This window comes from Pelodiscus sinensis, chromosome 25 (assembly GCF_052426305.1).
Source record: "Pelodiscus sinensis isolate ZL-2025 chromosome 25, ASM5242630v1, whole genome shotgun sequence".
In the NCBI taxonomy this organism is placed as follows: Eukaryota; Metazoa; Chordata; order Testudines; family Trionychidae; genus Pelodiscus; species Pelodiscus sinensis.
Genome location: NC_143076.1, coordinates 1322164 through 1344854, shown reverse-complemented (window position 1 = coordinate 1344854; position 22691 = coordinate 1322164). Strand labels below are relative to the sequence as shown.

The 22691-nt window shown below is 55.9% G+C and overlaps 1 protein-coding gene and 6 non-coding genes across 7 annotated transcripts in view; 2 read left to right on the top strand and 5 right to left on the bottom strand.

Moving 5' to 3' along the window:
- LOC142824458 (uncharacterized) overlaps window positions 1–22691 on the top strand; it is a 376972-nt gene that overhangs the window by 65927 nt on the left and 288354 nt on the right.
- Window positions 2697–2801, bottom strand: TRNAR-UCU (transfer RNA arginine (anticodon UCU)). The gene is made up of 2 exons: window positions 2765–2801; window positions 2697–2732 (listed from the first exon to the last, which is right to left on the bottom strand). It is a non-coding gene; the product is annotated as a tRNA-Arg (tRNA).
- TRNAS-AGA (transfer RNA serine (anticodon AGA)) lies at window positions 8930–9011 on the top strand. Its single transcript has one exon. It is a non-coding gene; the product is annotated as a tRNA-Ser (tRNA).
- Window positions 10005–10077, bottom strand: TRNAF-GAA (transfer RNA phenylalanine (anticodon GAA)). The gene has a single exon. It is a non-coding gene; the product is annotated as a tRNA-Phe (tRNA).
- Window positions 11756–11829, bottom strand: TRNAM-CAU (transfer RNA methionine (anticodon CAU)). The gene has a single exon. It is a non-coding gene; the product is annotated as a tRNA-Ile (tRNA).
- TRNAL-CAA (transfer RNA leucine (anticodon CAA)) lies at window positions 18659–18767 on the bottom strand. Its single transcript has 2 exons — window positions 18730–18767; window positions 18659–18704 (listed from the first exon to the last, which is right to left on the bottom strand). It is a non-coding gene; the product is annotated as a tRNA-Leu (tRNA).
- On the bottom strand, window positions 20202–20273 carry TRNAC-GCA (transfer RNA cysteine (anticodon GCA)). Its single transcript has one exon. It is a non-coding gene; the product is annotated as a tRNA-Cys (tRNA).

Here is a 22691-nt window from a genome sequence, read left to right as displayed (position 1 = left end):
ACTGGTCCAAGCAAGGAATGTGTCTTGGGGCTAGTTTAGTGACCCCCCGAAGGCCGTGTCTACACAATGGCTGTGTCTAGATTTCATCCCTTTTCCATAAAAAGTGGGGAATTAGCTCAAGTGGTAGAGCGCTTACTTTGCATGTGAGAGGCAGTGGGATCAACACCCACATTCTCCAGTGATTGATATTTGCTTTTTCCTTGTTTTACAGACAGAGACAACAAGGGGGTGTGACGTAGTCGGGGTACTTGCTGGGCTGTGGTGACTTCTGCTGTCTGGAGCAAGACCCAGCAGGGAAAACCTCACTATGCAAAGGTAATGCCAAACTTGTTGAACCAGACACCCCCCATGGAGAGGAACAAAGGAAGGTGGAATGCTGCCCTGGCTGGGGGGGCAGGGCTGGAAGAGGGTTAGTTAGTTGCGGTCTGAGAGCATGGAGGAGAGCCTAGGGGAAGGGGCTGGAGTTTAGGGGCCCAGTCTCCCCCATCTCAAGGGGGCCTGAGGCATCCTAGCCCAGCTCTGTGACCAGATTACGTCTGTGCTGTGCTGTATCCTGGAGAGGCAATAAACTTCCTCTATTCCACCGGCTGGTGGAGTCTGTTTGTGCCATTTCGGGGTGCAGGAGATGGGGGACCCCCAACGCGCCGTCACACTGGTGTCAGGGGTGGGAAGCAGTGCACCCCGTGGATGGAGCTCCCAGCGGCGAGCGACAAGGCGCCATAGAAGCAAGAGCCCTGGAGCCAGGCGTGCTGGAGACAGAGCGAAGCGGTTCCTGGGAATCGTGGGGTGCTGCAGCACTAGACTGGTGAGTCTGCACCGAGGGGACCAGCGGGCAGATGGCCTACGCCCGACTCTTGAAGGCAGAGCTGGTGGAGCTGTGCAGAGAGAGGGGCTTGCCTGTGCGGAAAGCAGCCAAGGCCCAGCTGATTGCCCAGCTGGAAGAGAATGACCAGCCACAGGGCCAGGATCTTATCCCCAGGGGAAGCAGCCAGACCCGCCCTGAGAGTGTGTCAGGCTCAGAGAGGGGGAGGAGCGCTGGAACCCACCGGAGAGATGAGACAGCGTCTCCTGGGAGGCCTGCAAGCTGTAGCCCATCTAGGGCAGAGGCCAGCCCAGCGGAGCTGCGGCGGCTGGAGATCCAGCTGCGGATCAAGGAATTGGAAGTAGAGGACCGAGAGAGGGACCGCCAGGACCGAGAGAAGGAACGCCAAGATCGAGAAAGGGACCGCCAGGACCGAGAGAGGCAGCGACAGCATGAGCTGGCCATGGCAGAGCGGAGAACCGGCGGGGCACCGGCTGCGCCAAGTGCGGATGGGCCCCAGGGTCCCAGGACTGCCAGACGCTTGGAGAGGCTCGTGGTGGCCCAATTGAAGGACATGGGCGACATAGACGGGTTCCTCAGCTCCTTTGAGAGGGCCTGTGGACTGCAACGGGTTCCCCCAGCTGACTGGCTGCAGGAGCTCATCCCCGCACTGAACCAGGAGGCGGCCAGAGTGCTCAGTCAGCTGGAGGACCTACAGCCAGGGGATTACAACCGAGTCAAGGAGGCCCTGCTGCACAAGTTTGGGCTGACCCCCGAGATGTACAGGAAGAAGTTCCGGGGGGTACAGAAAGGGCCACGGGAGACCTATGTGGATCTGGCCTCCCGCCTGTCGCAATACGGCTGCAAGTGGGTGTCTGGAGTCGGAGCCCAGACCCCAGAGGAGCTGCTCAAGCTGGTCCTGATGGAGCAGTTCTATGAAGCATGCCCGCCCAAACTGAGGCTGTGGCTCAAGGACCGGAGACCAGAGAACCCCCAGGAGGCCGGGAGGCTGGCAGATGAGTTCACGGAGAGCCGGTCCGGGTGTGAACGGGAGTCCCGGAGAGAAAGGGAACCGCGCAGAGACCGGTTCTCGGCTGAGCGACGGAGGGAGTCAACTACGGGGCGAGACCAAGGAACAGGTCATCTGTGCCCCAGAGAACCAGCCAGGGCCTGGACAGAGACAGCCCAAAGCCTAACTTGCCATCGCTGTGGGCAAAAAGGCCACAAGAGGGCTCAGTGCACCAGGTCCCAGGACCGGGGACTTTCCAGGGTTAACTGGCTGGGGCGGGAGGAAGGGCAGGCTGCCCCAGAGGCAGGGGCTGGCAGGCAAACCTCAGCTCAGAGAGAGGGGAAGGATGCTCAGTGCACCTCCCCTGGGAGGTCTGATTCTCAGGAGGCGGATTTCTCCGTGTACCGGGTGGGGGCAGGACGGCCCCTGCAGAGTGAGTGCCTCATACCCCTGGAGGTGGATGGTAGGAAGGTGACGGGCTTCTAGGACACGGGGGCGGAGGTGACGCTGGCCCGATCCGATATAGTGGCCCCAGACCAGATACTACCCCACACCCAGCTGACCCTGAAGGGCATAGACGGGTCCCTGTTTAAGGTGCCTGTAGCCAGGGTGCATCTGAAATGGGGGGCGAAGGAAGGCCTCAAGGAAGTGGGGGTGCACCCGCACTTGCCCACCGAGGTGCTGATGGGGAATGACCTAGAGGAGTGGCCCCATGAATCCCAGCGGGCTCTAGTCACTACCTGGAGCCCAACCCCAAGAACCAGCCCTTCCCTCCACCCTCACTGGGGTCTGCTGGGAACTGCCTGGACTCAAGCCCACCCCGGTGTCAGCCTAAGAATTGCCTGGTCTGTAAAAGGTGCCCTGGAAATGAGAAAGCAGCTAAAGTGACTCTGGTGGGACTTGAACCCACAACCTTTGAATGTCTTGCTGGGCTCATGTTAACCACTACAGCTTAGAAGTCCAACATGCTTTCCATTGCACCACAGAGCCTGCTGGTTGGCTGAGTCTGAAATCTCCACTTTGCAGCATGGCAATTTCTGGGAGGAAAGAAAGGGGGAGGCAAGTCTGTCTCTTTTGGGAGAGCAGGTAGGAAGAGGGAGGGGGCCACTGAGCCCCTGACCCTTAAAGTAAGGGATAAGAACTGAGCTGCAGTTGGAGAATGTGGGCAACAATCCTACTGCCCCTTGCATGCTAAGCGAGCACTCTACCACTTGAGCTAATTCCCCTGCTGTGACAAACAGAAAGCTCTCCTGCCCGACGCACATTGTTCCAGAGCCCACAAGGTTCCTGCAGATGCCCAAGGCTTCTTTCGGAAAGGGCCACTTGTGATTTATTTCGAAGTAAGTGCTGTGTAGCCAGCCCCAAATTACAAAATAAGCTATTTCAAAATAGGCGCATTGATTATTTTGAACTATGGGATGTACCCCTAGTGAGTTAGAGCCCAGCTCTGCCCCCAGCTCCCTGCTCCACCCACCCACGTACTGACTCCCTCGCTGCCATGGGGCTGTTTGCATTGGCCTCCTCTCTCTGTAGCCAGGCTTCAGCCAGGACTGAGACTCAGGGGAAACCTCACAAAGGAGATTCCAGGCAGCCAGGCCATGGGGGGCTCTGAGATGCCCCAGCCCTGCAGCCTGTCCCACCTGGCTGTTGCCATGGTCCCTCTGTGAGGTCACTGCCTCCCAGCCAATGAGCTGAGGTGCTGCACAAGGCCCTTGTGATGTCACTGCTGCCTCCCAGGGCTCATGTCCTGCTCCTGGCCAGCCCCTTGGCATGTGTGAGCTGCTCTCCCTGCCCCCCTCACTCAGGGCTGGTTCTGGGGCTCAAGCAGGGAACATCAGAGGCTGCTCAGGGGGACATATTGGGGCCTGTGAGTGTTGCTGTCCCTGCTGTACAGACAGGGCCATAGAGCCTCAGGAGGCTGCAGCGGTGGGAGACACTTCCCTGGTTTCGGGAGGGAGACGAGACGTCAGGGCCCATGACTCGGAGCCAGCTACAGATACTCATGGAAAGCTGATTTTCAGAGGGGTGTGATCAGCCCTTCCTGTGTATCTGGCTTCTTCACAGGGGCTTAATCAGGAGCTAAAAGTTGAAGAAGGGCCATTTAGAAGGGTGAATTTCTTTCCCTGGCAATTTTTTTCTGTGTGCTGCATGGGCTTAATAGGCAAGGCACTGGCCTCCTGAGTCAGGAATTGTGGGTTCAAGTCCCAGCTGGGGTGACAGTTTCCTTTCACTGACAAAGAGTTCTTCTGCTCTCTGAAGTAGTTGGCAAGGATGATGGGCAGTTGCTGTCTCCTTCTCTACAGAAACTGTTCAGACCCCTCATTAGCGAGTGCTGGTGCTAGGTGCAGATCTGGTTGCTAAAAGCCCAGGTGTCGGAATGAAGGGGCACATTTTGCTCTAGAAGGCCCAGGAGTGACAGCCAGATGGGGGTGGCTGTAGCAGGGTCTGTCTGGAGACAAAGAAGAGTCTGAGGATGAGAAGGCCCATGAGAGGCAGAGACTCCAGAGCGGGGGGGCTAGTTATTTGCTCTGGCAAATGGACAGACAATCCCCAGGCCCTGAGCATGGTGCAGGCAAGGCCCATGGGGCAGTTTGCCTGGTGGGGTTTGGGCGGTGGAGAAGCTGTGAAGCTCTGTGAGTGGATAAGGTTCCTGGCTGAGCTGCGCCACCTGCCGTGTGTGTGACTTAAACTGTCCCACGTCCCCTTTTGTGTGTCTGTTGCGCTTCCGGCATCTTTCCTCAGGCACGTTCATCCGGCAAAGACCCCCCCCCCCCCCCCCCCAGCGATCTTGTATCTTCCTTTGTGCAACTCAGCCGCAGACACTGCCAGGGCTGGAAGGAAATTGCTGCACTTTGGGAGTCAAAGGTGTTGTCTGGGACCATAAACGAGATTCACCCAACACCCTGAGAAGGGTACCATGGCTCAGCTGGCTAAAGTGCTTGTTTCATAAACAGAAGATTCTGGGTTCAATGCCTGGTGGTCCCTTATTGCAGCCTGTGCTTGCATTTTCCTATGTCCTTCTGGGACACAGAAGAGGCCGCCCCTGGCCACCCATGAAATTGAGGGTTCAGGAAAATGCTGATGTGGGAGGAGTGTTGGGAAGAAGGAAACCACAAGTGAGAAGCACCTGATGCCCTAAGACCCTAACTCTCCATGGCTGCAGGAGCTGCAGATGTTGCACCCTCAGGCTCTCTGAGCACGGACACCCCCAGGGAATCACAAGGGCGTGTGGTGCTGGCTCTCCTGTCAATGCAATTGCAGTCAGAGCCCTGGCTTGCCAGTGCCAGTCACAGCAGCCTCTGTACCTGCTCCAGGCTTGTGGTTTCCTTCTTCCCAACACTCCTCCCCAATCAGCCTTTTCCAGCAGTTCCATGGGTGGCCAGGGGAGGCCTCTTCTGCGTCCCAGAAGTTGCCAGGCTCTGACTCTTGTCCCCTTGGTGCCCTCGTCTAAATTCTCTTTTAAATTGGTCTTTATGGTCCTGCTCAGGGTGTTTTTCTCCTCAGCAGCGCACAAGAGAGAAGCTGTGACAGTGGCCCTGCAAGGCAAGATGAGCTTTGCCTGCCCCCCTCAGCCTGACTCCCTACTTGCCCCCATTCCTGCCTCCCTTCCTGGGCTGACCCAGTGGCCGAAAGGGGCTGCGGCTGCTGCCGACAGGGAAGAAGCTGGGAGGCAAGGTGCTGACAGCAAGAGATTCCAGCTGCCTCTTTGCCGTGGGTCTCAGTGCACCATGCCGGCCGCCAGCCACCTTGACCAACCCTCAAACCAGCTGGATGAGCCAGCCCACATCACAGTGGCCCTGTCAGAGAAGAGCCATTGGCAGCTGCAGAGACAGCCCTTCAGCTGCTGGACGTGCCTTTCTGAAAGGGCTATTTGGAACCTATGTTTTGGTTGGCTGGCTAGCTCAGTTGGTTAGTGCATGGTACTAGTAATGCCAAGGATTCAATCCTTGTGCTGGCCACAGATATGTTTGCTGTGGTGACTGTTCTACCCCTGCCCCTCTACTTTAGCTGCCTGCTATGCACAGGGAAGCAGAAACAGGCAAAAGGCTGAGAGCTTTTCAGGAAACAGTCCAGAAAATTGGTAGGCGGAGGCTCCAGACTGAGTGGCTGAAAGGCCTTTGACCTGGCTGGCTTTCCCCAATAGCAGGGAAAACTCTTCTCTTCCCTCTATTGTGGGGCTACTCATGGGCCTGCTGGCTCAGCTGTTTAGAGCTTGATGCTAATAATGCCCATGTCACGGGTACAAGCCCCATGCAGACCCCACAACAGCTGAATTAGTTTTGTTTGAGCTGCTCCCCACGAAAAGCGGTGAGAGGGAGCCCTTGGCTGTGGGACCCACTTGTGCCTGTGGTTCAGGGTTAAATAAGATCTCCCCCAGGAAGTTGCCTGTTCCCTTCCCACCTTGCATTGGCTGGGGATCAAATCAAGCCAGGGGCAGCAAACGTCAGGCACTGTCATTGTCTGGGCCACAGATACGGACCGTCTTGGAGCTGTGGTCGGAGGAGGAGTCTCTGCAGTCCATGCGGAGGAATGTGGACATTTATGGCAGAATGGCCAATTGTCTAGCAAAGAAAGGCCACCTCCCTGAGCACCCTAGAGCCAAGGTCAAGGAATCACAGCAGAGGTATGTGAGGGAGGAACCACATTACTGTGCATGCTCTTGGAGAGGATAAAGAGCTGTGAGAGGAAGCCCTCAGCTGCAGGACCCATTTGTGCCTGTTTTTTCAGGGTTCAAGTAAAACCCCAGCAAGGAGTTTTGATGCTCTCTCTTTACATTGCATTGGCTGGGACTCAAACTCAGGTCAACTGCTTGAAAGGCAGCTATGCGCACCACTATACCACCAATGCCTGCCTGTAAAGGTGCTGGGAAAATTAGTGAGGGAAGCCCATGTCTGCCATGAGGCTGGCCAGAGGCCAGAGGCGAGAGGGTGCCTGTGTGGTTTGGGTAAAGCAGAACTTCTTGGCCATTTGGCAGAGACCAGAAGTGGTGACGCTGGGGTAGTGGCTGCCCTGCGCTCTCCGTGGTGTGAGGAGCCGGGCGGGAGAGGAGTCCCAGAGGTTGTTGGGTGGGAGAGTAGAGTTTATCGGACTTTGGGCTAAGCTCTAGAGCAGCCAAGGGAGAGGTGGGGAATTGACTTCTGGATACTCTGTGTGGCCCGGGGATGCGGATCAAGAGCCGTCCTTGTGTTTGTTGCTGTAAAGTGTTGTTTCTGGGTCCTTTGCCTAAGATGGAGCACGTCTGCCTTCCGGAGAGCCATGTCACAGGCACAAGCCCCAGAGACCCCTCCAGGGACACATCACAGGCAGGGCCGGACCGAGCCATTCCGGTGCCCCGGGCTGACAGTTCAATTGCGCCCCGGGTTGGGGGAGGGCGCATGCATGTAGCTGGCGGTGGCAGGATGCACGTGCCTGGCCCAGCCCGGCTACCGCTGCTGGTGGGCAGCCTTAGGGCACCTGGGGCAGGCTGAGCTTGGCCATGCAGGGCCCCACAGCCATGGGGGGAGGGAGCTGCTGGCCAGCGCTGCAGGGGTTCACGTGGTCCCCGCCCCGGGCAGCCTCTGCAGGGTGGCTGCTGGGAGCTACTGCAGCCCGCAATCCAGGAGTCGGGCACGCGGCGCCTGATGGCATCTATAAAGGGCGGCTGCCCGGCTAGCCCAGGCCTTAATCTGGCCCTGGTCACAGGACCAAGCAAGGGGCAGAAACACTGGGCACTGTCAGTGTCTGGGCCAGAGATAAAGACCCTCTTGGAGCTGTGATCCGAGGGGGAGTCTCTGCAGGCCCGGCAGTCCAGGTGGATGAATGCAGACATCTATGAACATAAAAACGGCCGTACTGAGTCAGATCAAAGGTCCGTCTAGCCCAGTGTCCTGTCTGCCGACAGTGGCCAGCACCAGGTGCCCCGGATGGGGTGGACCGAAGACAACGATCTAGCGATTTGTCTCCTGCCATCCGTCTCCAGCCTCTGACAAACAGAGGCCAAGGACACCATTTTATCCCCTGGCTAATAGCCTTTTATGGACCTAACCTCCATGAAATTATCTAACATATGGCCCAATGGCTGATGGCCTTGCAGAGAAAGGCCACCTCCCCCCTCCTGCATCCTAGACCAAGTCAGACCCAAGGTCAACGAATTGCGGGAGGGGTATGTGAGGGCCCGTGAGGGCAGGTCCCGCTCTGGGGAAGCACGGCAGCACTGTGCATACTGTGAGGAACTGGACCGAATCCCGGGGTGTGGGGAGCCCCTGTCTCCAGGGATAGTTGTGGAGTCTGGGATGGAGACACCTGGGAAGCAGCAGCTGCAGCTTCAGGATGACAACGCTGATGACCTGCAGCTCCAGGGGAGGCAGGAGGACTCCCAAACAGCTTCATGCAGCGGGGAGGGAACATCAGGTGAGTGCTGGGAGGTTGCAACACCCAGGACATGTCGACACTTGCAGTCTCCTTCAGGAGAGGGATGCAGATGGAGACATTCAAAATTGTAAATGAAACCGGGATTTAAATATCCCGCGCTACATTTGCATAATCGTGTCCGGGTGCTGTTTCAAAATACTTTATTATGAAATAAAAAACAACGTTTAGATGCAGTTATTTGGGGAGAAAACCCTTCTTCCGAAATAACCCTTAAACACTCCCCTCTGGTCTGGACCTAACAGCAGTGTCAGCGTTTGCTAGTCGGGGCTCTGGACAGCACCTGCACAGAGGGAGATGGCAACTGCGGGACGCCCTGGCCAACTGTCCCAATGTCTCACAGCAGAAAAGACAGCAAAAGAGGCCAATGCAAACAGCCCCTGGCAGCCAGGGAGTCAGCACGTCGGTGGGTGGGGCAGGGAGCTGGGGGCAGATTTTGACTCTAACTAGCTGGGTGACCTTGGCCCATTCAGTGAACCTCTCCCTGCCCCCATGGCTCTGTCTGTACAGCAGGGACAGCAACACTCACAGGCCCCGCAGGAGGGGGCTGGTTTGATGCTTCACCCCAGGGCCCAGCAATGAGACCCCAGGCTCCCGCTGTTCTCGGGGAGCCAGGTTTGCTGTGTGAATTCTGTGGGGCGGGTGAGGTCAGGCCTGGCACTGGGATTATTTACCACTTTCCCTGATCCTAGGACTCTGCTGACTTCACAGCTGTGGTGGCCGAGTGGTTAAGGCGTTGGACTTGAAATCCAATAGGGTTTCCCTGCGCAGGTTCAAATCCTGTTCACAGCGACGCCTGTGTTTTGGCCACACCCCTAACCAGGCAACAAGCTTCACAACCCCTGAGCCACTCTCCCTGTCCCCAGTCAATCCCTTTCTGCGCCTTCCGAGAGAGACACGGCGCATGGTGCCTCATTATGGGTCCCTGGGCTCTAGGGAAACGCTCAGCTCCTGCAGCCTCTGCCCATGGCTCAGCCCTACCCTTGGGGGCTGCCCTGCTCCAGTGTGTGATAGGAGTTGAGTGAGAGGATGGAGCGTCTGGGCCTGCCCCCAAAGGTCCATCCATGAAGGGCATATGATGTGGGTCACTCCTCCCGAGGCGCACAGCCCCCCCATGTTGGGAGGAAAGGGTCTAGAGAAGTATTGGGGGGGGGTCTTGTTCCCTGCTCTTGCTCTGCCTTGGGCAAAGAATTAGTAACAGAATATTTGTCCAAGTTTATGTACAGAAAAAAACTGACAAGCATGTTTCTGTGGGGTGGTGGTGATCGTGTTTGCTTAATGTGCAAAAGGCTCCTGGTTCAAAGCCAAGCAAAAAGTGGGAACAGGGGGTTCTGCTCCTATTTGTGTCTCCCAAGGTAAACACAGCCCCTGCTGCTTGGGATAAGCCCAACTCCCAGGTTGAGTAAAGCAAGGAACAGCAGGAGCCCTGCCCTAGAAAGGGAGGGGCCAGTGTGTGTGAGTGCATGGCCCAGACAGACAGCCCCAGGGTGCAAGGACATCTCTAGTGGCCCTGAGGGGGGGAGACATGGGTGTTAGCAACATGCTCATGTGGTGCCATGTTCCAGCCAGGCCAACAGGGAGTGTTTTTTGTGGTGTCACCTGATTCCCCCCAACTGTAGCCCTTGTACCTGCCCTGTGGCAGGATAGAGACCCAGGGCCAAGAGAAAGCAGGAAGAGCCCCAGGATGCAGCTCATCTCCCCTTTTCTCCTGCAGTGCAGGTTGTGATAACAGCTCTAAGCAAAACCATCAACTTGAAGTAATTAGCCCCTATGGGAGCATGCCAAAGCCAAAGCCTGGGATTGAACCAGGGACCTTTAGATCTTCAGTCTAACGCTCTCCCCACTGAGCTACTTTGGCTGTGATAAGAGCCCTGTGTGGCCTGTAATTCTGTGTCCAGGATGTTTTGCCGCATGTTGTCATGCCCTGCCCAGGAAGGCCAGACTGGCCTTTCCACAGCGCCCCTCCCCCCCAGCCCAGAGCCAAGGTTCCCTCTAAGCCAGGCCTGGGCAATACAGGCCAGCGGGCTGGATCCAGCCCATGAAGCCACCCAACATGGCAGCAAGAAGCCTCAGGCAGATTCCCTGCTCGCCCTGCCCCCACGCACAGCTGAGAGAAGGGGCTGCTGGGCCCTTTGTGTCTCTCAGCTGGAGAGGAAAAGGCTTCATGCCTGGTCCCTGCTCCCAGCTTGTTTGTGGCCAATGGGAGCTTCCTGCTTGAAGCCCTGGCCAGTCCCCACAAGCTCTTATTCACCCAGGCGTGTGACCTGTGCCCCCTGCGCAGGGAAGGGGCTGCCTGAGAAATGTGCTTGGCTGCTGGGAGTGTCTCCCACTCAGAGCCTGCCTCTGGCACCCCAGAGCCTCCCTTCCCTCAGCCCACTGGCCCTCCCTGTGATGGAAAAGGGCAAAGACTTGGCAGATTTCATTAATACAGTTAAGGCTGGTTTCCCTGACTGGGAATTAAACCCAGATCTCAGAAATGAAAGTGCTGAATCCTAGTCACTAGACCATCAGGGACACATGAAGATGCCTGTTTGCTCACCTACACTAGCCTTTCACAGGCCACTTTCTGTCCCCTTCAGGACATGGGTCCATTCTCCCTTGCCCAGAGGGGACAAGAACAGAAACCAAACAGAACATCAGAACAGCCAGACTGGGCCATGCCAGTTGCCCAACTAGCCCAGGATCCTGTCTCACAACAGCAGCCAATTCCATTGCCCAGTGGGAATCCTCAGGACAGACACTTGTTAAGTGATCCCTCCCGTCACCCATTCTCAGCTTCTAGAATACACCAGCTAGGGACACCTGCCCTGTCCATCCTGGTTAAATGCCATTGATTGACCTTCCCTGCATTAAATGATCCAGTTCTGTTTTGGATCAAATGTCTTGGGCTGCGCAGACCTTGAGTCATGGCAAGAGCTGGAGGGGAATGGGGAACGGCTGCACTTTGGAATGGGAAGGGGGTGTCTGGGACCATAAAGTAGAACAGTTTCAAAGCCCTTTTCAAGGAGGGCACCATGGCTTAGCTGGCTAAATCACCTGCCTCATAAACAGGAGATCCTGGGTTCAACTCCCAGTGGTGCCTTATTGTAGCCTTTGCTCACATTTACTTATGCCCTTCTGGGACACAGAAGAGGCCTCCTCTGGTCACCCATGGAACTGCTGGCTCAGGAAAAGGCTGAGTGGGGAGGTGTGTTTGGAAGAAGGAAACAACAAGTGAGAAGCACCTGATGCCCACATACCCTGACTCTCTGACTCTCTATGGCTGCAGGAGTTACTCCCTCAGGCTCTCTAGGCCCTGACCTGACCCCCTGAGGGAATCACAAGGGTCTGTGGTGCTGGCTCTCCTATCCCAGCAATTGCAGCCAGAGCCCTGCCTTGCCAGTAGCTTCTGCAGGGGCTCCAGGCTTGTGGTTTCCTTCTTCCCAATACCCCTCTCAAATGAGCCTTTTCCTGAACCAGCAGTTCCATGGGTGGCCAGAGGAGGCCTCTTCTGTGTCCCAGAAGGGCATAAGTAAATGTGAGCAAAGGCTACAATAAGGCACCACTGGGAGTTGAACCCAGGATCTCCTGTTTATAAGGCAGGTGCTTTAGCCACCTAAGCCATGGTGCCCTCCTCCAAAGTTGCTTTAAAATGGCTCTTTATGTTTCCAGACAACACTTTTGACTCCCAAAGTGCAGCCGTTCCCCACTTCCCTCCAGCCATCGAGCCCAGGTGGTATCTGGAACCCTGGGCACAGAAAGCTACAGCTCAGTGGGCAGGGGACTTTGGCTTCCTTGCCCATGGGATGCTGTGGCAGGAAGGGCTGCTCAGCAGGGACGGGGTTCACCTGTGGAGGAAGGGAAGAGTATTTGGGTGCAGACTGGCTAACCTAGTGAGGAGGCTTTAAACTAGGTTTGATGGGGGCAGGTGCCCAAAGCCCACAGGTAAGTGAACAACACGGACACCTGGGAGATGGGCCAGAAATGGGAGAGAGCAGTGGCTGTAACCACAGAGATAAAGGAGGGACAAGGGACCACTGGGAAGGAAAATCTAATCTGTGTCTTAGATGCTGGTACAGACACACAGGACCATGGGTAATGAGCAGGAAGAAGTTGGTATCACAGGGGCTTGGTGGGATAATACAGGACTGGAATTTTCACACAGAAGGGTTCAGATTGTTCAGGAAAGGTAGGCAGGACAAAAGGGAGGAGGAGTTTCCTTCGATATGAAACATGCGAACACTTGGCCTGAGGCGGAGATGGACACACACTCAGCCTCACCCACAGCTGGGAGGCAGTTTGCAGGGAGCTGAAAAGAAACAGAAGAGGGGAAACTGGAGCCTGGCAGAACCAAGTCTTGGGATTCTTCTGTGTCCACATGTGCTAAGCAGCTGGCAGCCAAGCTCCCAAGGGCTGGTCTGTTCCTGCCCTCTCCAGGCAGGCAAATCCCCTCCACTGGGTGTTACAGGCTGGACTTTGCCTGCCTGACGTTTAGCCTGGGAACTGCTCCCTGTGAGGCAAACGGGACACCCCATGCACTGCGGAAACCAGCCCATTGCCTTATGGGAAGAGGGAAGGAGCCCCTGGAAGCACTTAGCCCCTGGCTCACTCTGTGTGTGATAAAAAGGAGCAAATGACTATCACTGGAGAATGTGGGTATCGATCCCACTGCCTCTCACATGCAAAGCAAGCGCTCTACCACTTGAGCTAATTCCCCCACCTGGGTGAAGTTTTCCTGCCCCCACCCACTTTGTTCCAGAGCCCACAACGTCCCTTCTGATAAACCCTCATATAAAACTCAGCAAATCTCCAGAGAAGTTGCGGTTCCCTTTACAAGACTCTGCACAGCTCAGTTCCAATCAGCCGGTCTTCCCTAGAGCCCGGAACATCGACCGCGGCAGCGTCGCTCTTACGCCCAGTGTTGACACGGCCTGAGAGTGTCACAAACCAGCCCCAGACACATTCCTGGCTAGGACCAGTCACAGTCTGGTCTCAGTGAGGGTCTGTCCTACCTGAGACGTGTGTGACACAAAAGCCTCCTGTTCCCTGCCCAGTTCCCAGCACTGGCTGCAGACCCAGTGATATTTGGTGCCTTGGCTGCTGTCCCTGCTGGCAGGGAGCTGTCCCGCACCCGCAGTTCATCCACCTCCCGGAGAGGCAGCAGCTCTGTGAGGGGGAGAAGCCGGGGCATTTCCCTGCATGTGTAAAAACCATCACTGCCGGCCCGGGCTGGACCAGTGCGCTGGCATCCCTCCTGTCTGGAGCATCCACCAGGGAAAAACTGAAACAGCGTCAGGAGATGAGGGGTCAGGGTCCCCCCCGGCAGAAGCTATAGGGGATGGGGTCCCTCTACTTCTCCACAGCAGGAAATACTGGACCAGGGGTTCCTCTACCCCTCCCCAGGAGGAGCTATGGGGCCTGGGGACCCTCCACCCCCCAGCAGGAGCCAATGGATACCAGGGGGGCTCACACACACACAGGTGCACACGCCCTCAATATCGGTGCCCAGGGCAAAACTCGCTCCGCTCCTGGAACGGGAATAGCAACTAGCAGTGAGGCCCCTCCCTGGCAGCACCGTGTCAGACGGTTTCTTCTTGGCCTAGTGCCTCCTGAATGCTGGGAGCAGCTGCCTGGTCCGAGGGGCTGCAGTTCCCTAGAGAGAGGGGCTGGGGCCGGTGGCTGCAGAAAAACCCTTCTGCTGTGTCTGTGGCTGAGCTGCACAAAGGAAGATACAAGATCCCTGGGGGGGGGGGTCTTTGCTGGATGAACGTGTCTGAGGAAAGACGCTGGAAGCGCAACAGACACACAAAAGGGGCGCGAGGGACAGTTTGAGTCACACACACGGCAGGGGGCGCAGCTCAGCCAGGGACCTTATCCACTCACAGAGCTTCACAGCTTCTCCACCGCCCAAGCGCCACCAGGCAAACCAAGTAACTAACCCCCCACTGCTCTGGAGTCTCTGCCTCTCATGGGCCTTCTCATCCTCAGGCTCCACTTTGTCTCCAGACAGACCCTGCTCTGCTACAGTCACCTCCCTCTGGCTGTCACTCCTGGGCCTTCTAGGGCAAAATTTGCTGTTTCATTATGATGCGTGGGCTTTTAGCACTCAGATCTGCACCTAACACCAGCATTGTCTTGTCAGTTTCTGTAGAGAATCCTTGCCAATTGTCTCAGAGAGTAGAGGAAAGTAAATTCTTTGTCACTGAGAGTAAACTGTCACCCCAAGTGGGACTTGACCCCACAATCCCTGGCTTAGGAGGCCAATGCCTTGTCTATTAGGCCACTGGGGCACACAGGAAAGACTCCCAGAGACAGAAATTCACCTTCTAACTGTCCCTTCTTCAACTTTTAGCTCCTGATTAAGCCCCTTTGAAGAAGCCAGATACACAGGAAGGGCTGATCACACCCCTCTGAAAATCAGCTTTCCATGGGTATCAGCAGCTGGCTCCAAGTCATGGGCCTTGACATCCTGTCTCCCTCTTGAAACCAGGGAAGTGTCTCCCACCGCTGCAGCCTCCTGAGGCTCTATGGCCCTGTCTGTACAGCAGGGACAGCAACACTCACAGCCCCACAGGAGGGCCCCTGGCCTAGCAATGTGGCCCCCTGAGCAGCCTCTGATGTTCCCTGCTTGAGCCCCAGAACCAGCCCTGAGTGACGGGGGCAGGGAGAGCAGCTCACACATGCCAAGGGGCTGGCCAGGGGCAGGACATGAGCCTGCAAGGCAGCAGTGACATCACAAGGACCTTTTTCAGCACCTCAGCTCATTGGCTGGGAGGCAGTGACCTCACAGAGAGTCCACGGCAACAGCCAGGTGGGACAGGCTGCAGGGCTGGGGCATCTCAGAGACCCCCATGGCCTGGCTGCCTGGAATCTCCTTTGTGAGGTTTCCCCTTGAGGGCAGAAGGGATTGAGGGTCCCATCTGGGAGTGTCTCTGTGGAGATTTCCCCTTTCCCCAGGCTGCAGTGGGAGGGGCTGGGGCAGGCAGGGTTACAGGAGGGGCTGGCACTGAACTGAAGAGAGATCTGGGAGAAGCAAAATGGCTGGGGTGTGATTATGTCATTAGTGGCAAGTTTCCATTAGTAACCAAGGTTTAGGGAGGGCAGGCCACCTCATCTGAGCTGCTGGGATTGGTTACCAATTACCCAAAGCCAGCACTGCCAGGAACCTTTGTGCCACTCGCTGGCTGGCAGGGGACACCCAGGGCTGGAAGGTTTTGGCTTTTCACAAAGTTCCCTGAGCTGTTGTACAAAGCTCAGTGCTCGTAACAAACCCAAACACCCCTTGGCTACATCTACCCTGCAGGCTTCTTACACAAGAATTGTTTTGTGCAAGAGTTCTTGTGCAAAATGTCTTGTGCAAGAGCACGTGCACACTGCCATGTGCTTTTGGGCAAGAATGTCTGTGGCAGTGTGCACACTCTCTTCTGCAAGAAAGCTCTGATGGCCATTTTAGCCATAAGGGTTTCTTGCAGAAATAAACCCTGTTGCCCATTCATACTATCTTCTTGTGCAAGAGCTCTTGCACAAGAGGGTTTATTCCTCATGGGGAGAGGACTAACTCTTGCCCAAGAAGCCCTCTTTTCCTACGTTTTGCCGTAAATTTAGTTGCTCAAGAACACGCGCGCAGTGTAGATGCTCCTCAAGTTTTTGTGCAAGAACGGCCATTCTTGAGCAAGAAGCCTGCAGTGTAGATGTAGCCCCTGGGTGCCCAGAGACGGGCTGTCTAGTCACAGTCTGGCTCGGCGCGCTCTGCAATGGGAAGATGTCCACGGAGCAGGCAGATGGCAGCGGCACACGGCTCTGGTGGGCCCAGCATCCACAGGAGCGTTTCCGATATGAGTGTTTACTGACAGTGTCCGTCTCTGGTCTGACTTCACAGTGTGCTTCCCTCACATCCCCCTGCCGCAATTCCTTGACCTTGGCTCTGACTTGGTCTAGGATGCGGGGGTAGGAGGGAGGTGGCCTTTCTTTGTAAGACCATGGGCCATGTGGCCATAAATGTCCACATTCCTCCGCATGGACTGCAGGGCCTGCAGAGACTCCTCCTTGGACCACAGCTCCAAGATGGTCTTTATTTGTGCCCCAGAACATGACAATGCCTGGCGTTTGCTGCCCCTTGCTTGATTTGATTCCCAGCCAATGCAAAGTGGGAAGGGAACAGGCAGCCTCCTGGGCAAGATCTTATTTAACCCTGAACAACAGGCACAAGTGGGTCCCACAGCCAAGGGCCCCCTCTCACTGCTTTTCATGGGGAGCAGCTCAAACACTCTGTAGTGTGTATTCTCAGATTGTCCCTGTCCCACCGGGCTGTTGTCTTGGACCCTCTGTGAGGTCACTGCCTCCCAACCAATGAGCTGAGGTGCTGCACAAGGCCCTTGTGATGTCACTACTGCCTTGCAGGGCTCATGTCTGCTACTGGACAACCCTTTGGCCTGTTTGAGCTGCTCCCCCTGTATCACCCCCACTCACTCAGGGTATGTCTGCACTGCAGAAGTAAACAGGGTCTCAACCACTGCTTCCAATTCAGCCAGCTGAAAGGGGAGAGCAGTCCTAGGTGTGGAGACACTCCTTCAGTTGTTTAACCCTGCAAGATACTCAACTGTTGATATGGAAATACAGCTCATGCTGGGCTGGGAAAGGAATTCGGGCTGTGGCTATGTAAATCCAGTTCAGCCAGTGCTATAGGCCTGATGGAGGATCTGTTGTGAGAATGGAATGTGGAGTATTGTAACTAATTTGGCTGTTGTGGGATCACAAACCATTTTATCTCTAAGTGTAGGAATTGTAAAATATGACACCAATGCTTGCAGGAGAGACACTATCATTGAAAAAAGTCTGGGATGGACGAGCCTTCCCCTTCCAGACTCAAGTGGAGTGGACTTTGGGTGTGGGGGGAAGGAGCGTGAACCAGCAGCCCACATGTCCTCCAGCCATGAGCTATGAGACGGGTTCATTCTGTCTCTCCCTCCCCCACTACCCATTCTAAGGATAGACCTAGAACAGACTCCTTAAGGAATCTCTTTGTTATTTTGAAATATTATTCCAGTGGGGGCTGGAATCTTTTGTCCAGCCTAGGTGGGGGGCCAAGAGCTGAAATCACCAAGGAAACTGAAAAAGAGCAGAAATCACTGGGTTTATCCCAGAGACAGACCGATCCCGATCGTAGAAGCAGCAGCTGGCAGGAGCAAGCAGCCAGCAGGGTGAATGGTAGGGTCAAGAGCAGGTAGTTGGTGGGTGGCCAGTAGGAACAGTGGCAGGTGGCCAGCAGGGTAGCTGGTGGGAGTAGCTGGTGGCAAGCCAGTAGGAGGAGTAGTGGGTGGCCAACGGAGTGGGTGAGATGCCTCCTATGCCCACTCCCTCCAAGAGTGGGAGATGAACTCTGAAAATCACGCCTGAGCTCTTATCTGCCCTGAGCAAGGGCAGTAACTGGGAGTGGGGTACAGAGAAAGTTTGGGTAAGTGAATGGGACACGTACATTGCTGGACTTACATTGCTGGCAAAGGACATTGCTCAAGCCACTTGAGCCGAGACTGATTTGTGGGTTGGTTCTGAACCCTGCTTGTGGTATTTTCCCAGGCGAATGCCACGTTACTTCTCACCCTCTTTCATTAAAAGTTTCTTTTCTACATTCAAACTCTGTGCTGGCAAGTGGGGAAGTATCACCTCCCCTAGGTACTCTGGAGGTGTGTGTATTTCCCAGGCTGCTGGGTGGGGGCTCAAGCCACTTTTGTGTGAGATGAATGAAGAGAAACCCCTAGACATCGAACCCAGCCCTGGCTGCTGCCAGCACTACCTGGCAGAAGAGTTACACTAGCAGGGGGACTGACCAAAGCACAGGCCTCGCTATGAGCAGGCTTAGAACTTTTTCAGGGAAACCCTATTGGATTTCTAGTCCAACAGCTTGACCACTCGGCCATCACAGATGTGAAGACAGCAAAGCCCCAGGGCCAGGGGAACTGGCAGATAATCCCAATGCCCAGGCCTGATGTCTCCTGCCACACAAAATTCACAGCAAACCAGGCTCTTAGAACAGGGGAAGTTTGGGGGCTCGTTGCTGGGCCGTGGGGTGAAGCATCAAACCAGCCCCCTCCTGTGGGGCCTGTGAGTGTTGCTGAATGTGTGCCCCTGGAAACGGGAAACAAAAGGTCTGGGAGCCACACGGAGACCCTGCTGGGCTGAAGTCCCAACGACTCCACTTTGTCTTTGCCTGTGGGCTTGTCTGTCTGCAGCCTGGAAACCTCCTGGCTCCTCAGACCACTGGTCTGGATGGAGCGTTACAGAAGTCAGAATAATGGAATTGCTGTGTAGACGCTCCCATTGTTATTGCAGTGTAATGGCCATTATGCCCAAGGAACGCTGCTGTGTAGATGCAGCCTCAGAAAAATGCTGAGCAAGGGCTCCTGCAATGTCAGGGGAGTCATTGAAATGAGGTCACTTCTCTAGATATAAAAAGGAAGAGATGTCAGGAGTGGGATTTGAACCCACATCCCCATTTAGAAACCAGAACACCCAACTAAGGGAAAGACAGAACCTTGAGTCTGGCACCTTAGACCACTCGGCCATTCTGACAACTGTGCAAAGATATTTAACCGCAGTTTTCTTACATGTGTGAGTTGCTCGTTGCTCGGGAGGCAAAGGGAGCACCTCTCTTTCCCCATCTAACAGCAGCTCTACAGCACAGCTGGGTTTATCCCCACTCACCCTCATCTACCGTTGTGAGGTGTTTTACAGGGACCTGACAGGAAACAGAAGAGGGGAAAACTCTGGCCGGCAGAACCGAAGCCTGGGATTGTCCTGTGCCAGGGAATCTGTGTCAGTGCCCCTAGGGATCCTGAGCAGGGTTGGTACTTGGGTTAGTACTTGGGGTGGGGCCGGGGCTGTTCTGAAAGGCTGCAGGTGCCCTTAACCCCTTTTGTCCTTCCCTGTCTCACCCCAGCGCTGAGCAACACTCAGTGTCGGTCTGAGCATCCGTCCTGCTCTGGGACGTGTCTCTGTGGCAGGAACCTGCCCAGGCGGCTCTCGCAGTGAGGCCCCTCCCTGGCAGCACCGAGCAGTGAGAGCTGAGTGAAGGGGGAGGCAGGACCAGAGGGAGAAGGCTCCATGACTGTGTGAGAGGGAGGCTCTGCCCTGGCCAGTGGGGAATCGTTGCCTCTCCGAGGGGCTCAGGCCTGGTGGGTCATTTCCCCAGGTTACTGAGTGGGGGCTGGAGCCAGGTCTGGGTTGTCGCCTTCAACAACCAAACTGAACCAATGGATCTTGTGCCGACCTGACACTGCGCTGGGCTAGTGCTGTGTGTGCCACAGAGCTTCCTGCAGGGCTGCCCACATGGGAGAGGGGAGGGGCAGTTTGAGTCACCAGCTCTGCCCCTTCTGAAGAGCTTGTGAAAATGGCAGGTGCTGTCTTGGCAGTGAGGGAGAGGTGGGAAAGGGGCCCTGAGTGAACCTCTTGGGTCACAGCTGCTGTAACAATGAGGTAAGATGAATGAGTGGGCAGATGAAAACTGAGGTTGGTTTCCCTGACTGGGAATTGAACCCAGGCCTCAGCAATAAAAGTGCCGAAGCCTAGCCACTAGAACATCAGGGACATGTGAACAAGGCTCTTTCCTTACCTACACTAGCCTCTCACAGGCCACTTTCTGTCCCCTTCAGGACATGGGTCCATTTTCCATTGTCCAGAGGGGACGAGAACAGAAACCAAACAGAACATCAGAACAGCCAGACTGGGCCATGCCAGTTGCCCAACTAGCTCAGGATCCTGTCTCACAACAGCAGCCAATTCCATTCTCCCAAGGGAATCCTCAGGACAGACATTTGTTAAGTGACCCCTCCCGTCACCCATTCTCAGCTTCTAGAATACACCAGCTCAGGACACCTGCCCTGTCCATCCTGGTTAAATGCCATTCATTGTGGCCACCAGGGCTTCCAAAGTTGAGTAGCTCTGCATTAAAGCCACATTGTGCTGGAACTGGAAAGGAAAATATTTCCACTGGAAGGAAATTTTCCAAGGGGGCACTTGGATTTGAACCAAGGACCACTTGAGCTGCAGTCAAACACTCTACCACTGAGCTACACCCCCACAAAAATTGCCCTCTGGAGCCAATGTTGGGAACTGGACAAGGAGCAAGAGACAAGAGACTTTTGTGTAACTCACATCCCAGGTGCCACCCTTGGGCTTGGGCTTGGTCTCCACACTGAGCAGGCGGGTGGCAGGGGTCTGATGCTGTCACAGCTGCAAGGCAAGTCACCCACCTGGCCCCTGAGCTCCATGTGGGCAGCAGCCAGACAGTGTGAGTGGAACAGAGGGTCGTGGGGGGCGGGGATTTGTATATTTTAGGAAGGGTCCTGAGTCCTGGCTCCCAGCCACGCACCTTGGCAGAAAGACCAGCGGCCCCTGCACAAAGCGCATTGTGGGAATAAGAGTTAGGGCAGCAGGAAAGGGGCCGGCCCCTCAGCACCAGCGAGCTGGTGGGAGAAGATGGGAGTGAATCCTGCTACCTCTCATGCGCAAAGGCAGCACTTTTCCAATGGAGCTAATTCTGCCCCACCTGCAACCTGTCTCCAGTGCTCCTGCCACTGTCCGGCCCAGGAGGGCTGGTGTCCAGCAGCTCTCTGCCCCAGCGTGGCTGGTTTTGGGGAAAGCAAGTAGGAAGTGGGGGACGGGGCGGGGGCGGGGGGGGGGGGGGGCTACTGGAGCCACTTAGCCCCCTGGCTGGCAAAAAGAAAAATCGGAAATTTCTCTCCTCATTGGAGAATGTGGGTATCGATCCCACTACCTCTCACATGCAAAGCAAGCGCTCTACCACTTGAGCTAATTCCCCTGCTACATTTACAGAAGGCTTCTTGGAGTCTCTTCCCTTCTCCACAGAGACGTCGGCCTTCTAGGTCAGTTAGTCCTGGGAAAGGAGAAGGCTCCGAAAAGGCCTCAAGGGCAACTCTGAAGGAGACTCCCTGCAGCAAAGCCATGGGGGGGCTCTGAGATGGCCCCTGCCCTGCAGCCTGTCCCACCTGGCCATTGTCATGGACTCTCTGTGAGGTCATCACCTCCCAACCTCCATTAGCCAATAAGCTGAGGGGCTGCGAAAGGCCCTTGTGATGTCACTGCCACACCCACCCCTGCCCGCCAGGGCTAATGTCCTGCCCCAGGCAGCCCCTTTGCATGGCTGAGCTGCTCCCAGGGGTGAAAGTGACACATTTCTTACAGGGACTGTTCTATTGGGTACCACCACTTGGGCAGGGGGAGGATCAAGGCAGGAAGTTGGGGGAGGGGTTGTGATAGGACAGTACCTGTAAGAAATTAAAGTGTGGGTGACTCAAGGCAGGGATTTGGGGAGTGTGTGAGAGTGGGGGGGGGGCTCAGGGCAGGGGTGAGAATGTGGGAGGGTAGAGAAGTCAGGGCACAGGATCTGGGATATGGGGGAGGCTTGGGGCTGGGACTGTGTGTGTGTGTCGAGGGGATCCCTCTGCTCTGTGCTCCCTGAGGCTCTTTAACACACATGGGCTTCGTCTACACTGGCCCCTTCTTCGGAAGAGGCATGCTAATTTCTAACTTTGGAATAGGGAAATCCGTGGGGGATTAAAATATCTCCCGCGGGATTTAAATAAACATGGCCATTGCTTTTTTCCGGCTTGGGGAAAAGCCAGAAAAGAGCGTCCAGACTGGCACGATCCTCTGGAATAAAGCCCTTTTCCGGTGGATCTCTTATTCCTACTTCAGGAAGGCGAGACTGGTGTTTCCTGCCCCCTACATTTGACTTGCTCCTTCCCCACCTTAGTTCCCAGGCTGGGCTGACCTGGCAGCTGAAGTAATTCAGGGGCCCAGCAGCCTGGTGGGCAGACCCTGGTGGCAAGAGTCTTGGTGCTACTTGTTTCCCTGCCCCCTCTGGTGCCCTCACTCCCCACCCACAGCCCCTGCTGCCTGCCTGGGTCCCTGTGCTGTGTCAGACGCTCAATGAACCCTCCTGTTTCACACGGGCTGGGCATGGCTCTGGGCTAGGGCACAGGGCTGTGTCATTCCCTACGGGAGTGGGAGGCTCCTGGAGCCCTGAGCAAACAGACTCCCCAAGGGGCACACAACACAGTGAGAGACAGGCGGCTGGTGTCTCAGGGAGGGGCGGTCTCCACAGCAAACATCTCTGTAGCCAGCACAGGGCTTGAACCCATGACCATTATTAGCACCACACTCTAACCAACTGAGCTAGCTGACCTATCAGACCCCAACTCACAAATGGCCCTTTCAGAAAGGCGCCTCCGGCAGCTGCAGGGCTGTCTCTGCAGCTGCCAAGGGCTCTTCTCTGACAGGGCCACTAGCGACTCACTGTGACGTGGGCTGGCTAGTCCAGATGGTTTGAGGTTTGGTCAAGATGGCTGGTGACCGGCATGGCGCACTGAAACCCAGGGCAAAGAAGCAGCTGGAATCTCTTGCTGCCAGCACCTTGCCTCCCAGCTTCTTCCCTGTCAGCAGCAGCCGCAGTCCCTTCGGCCACAGGGTCAGCCC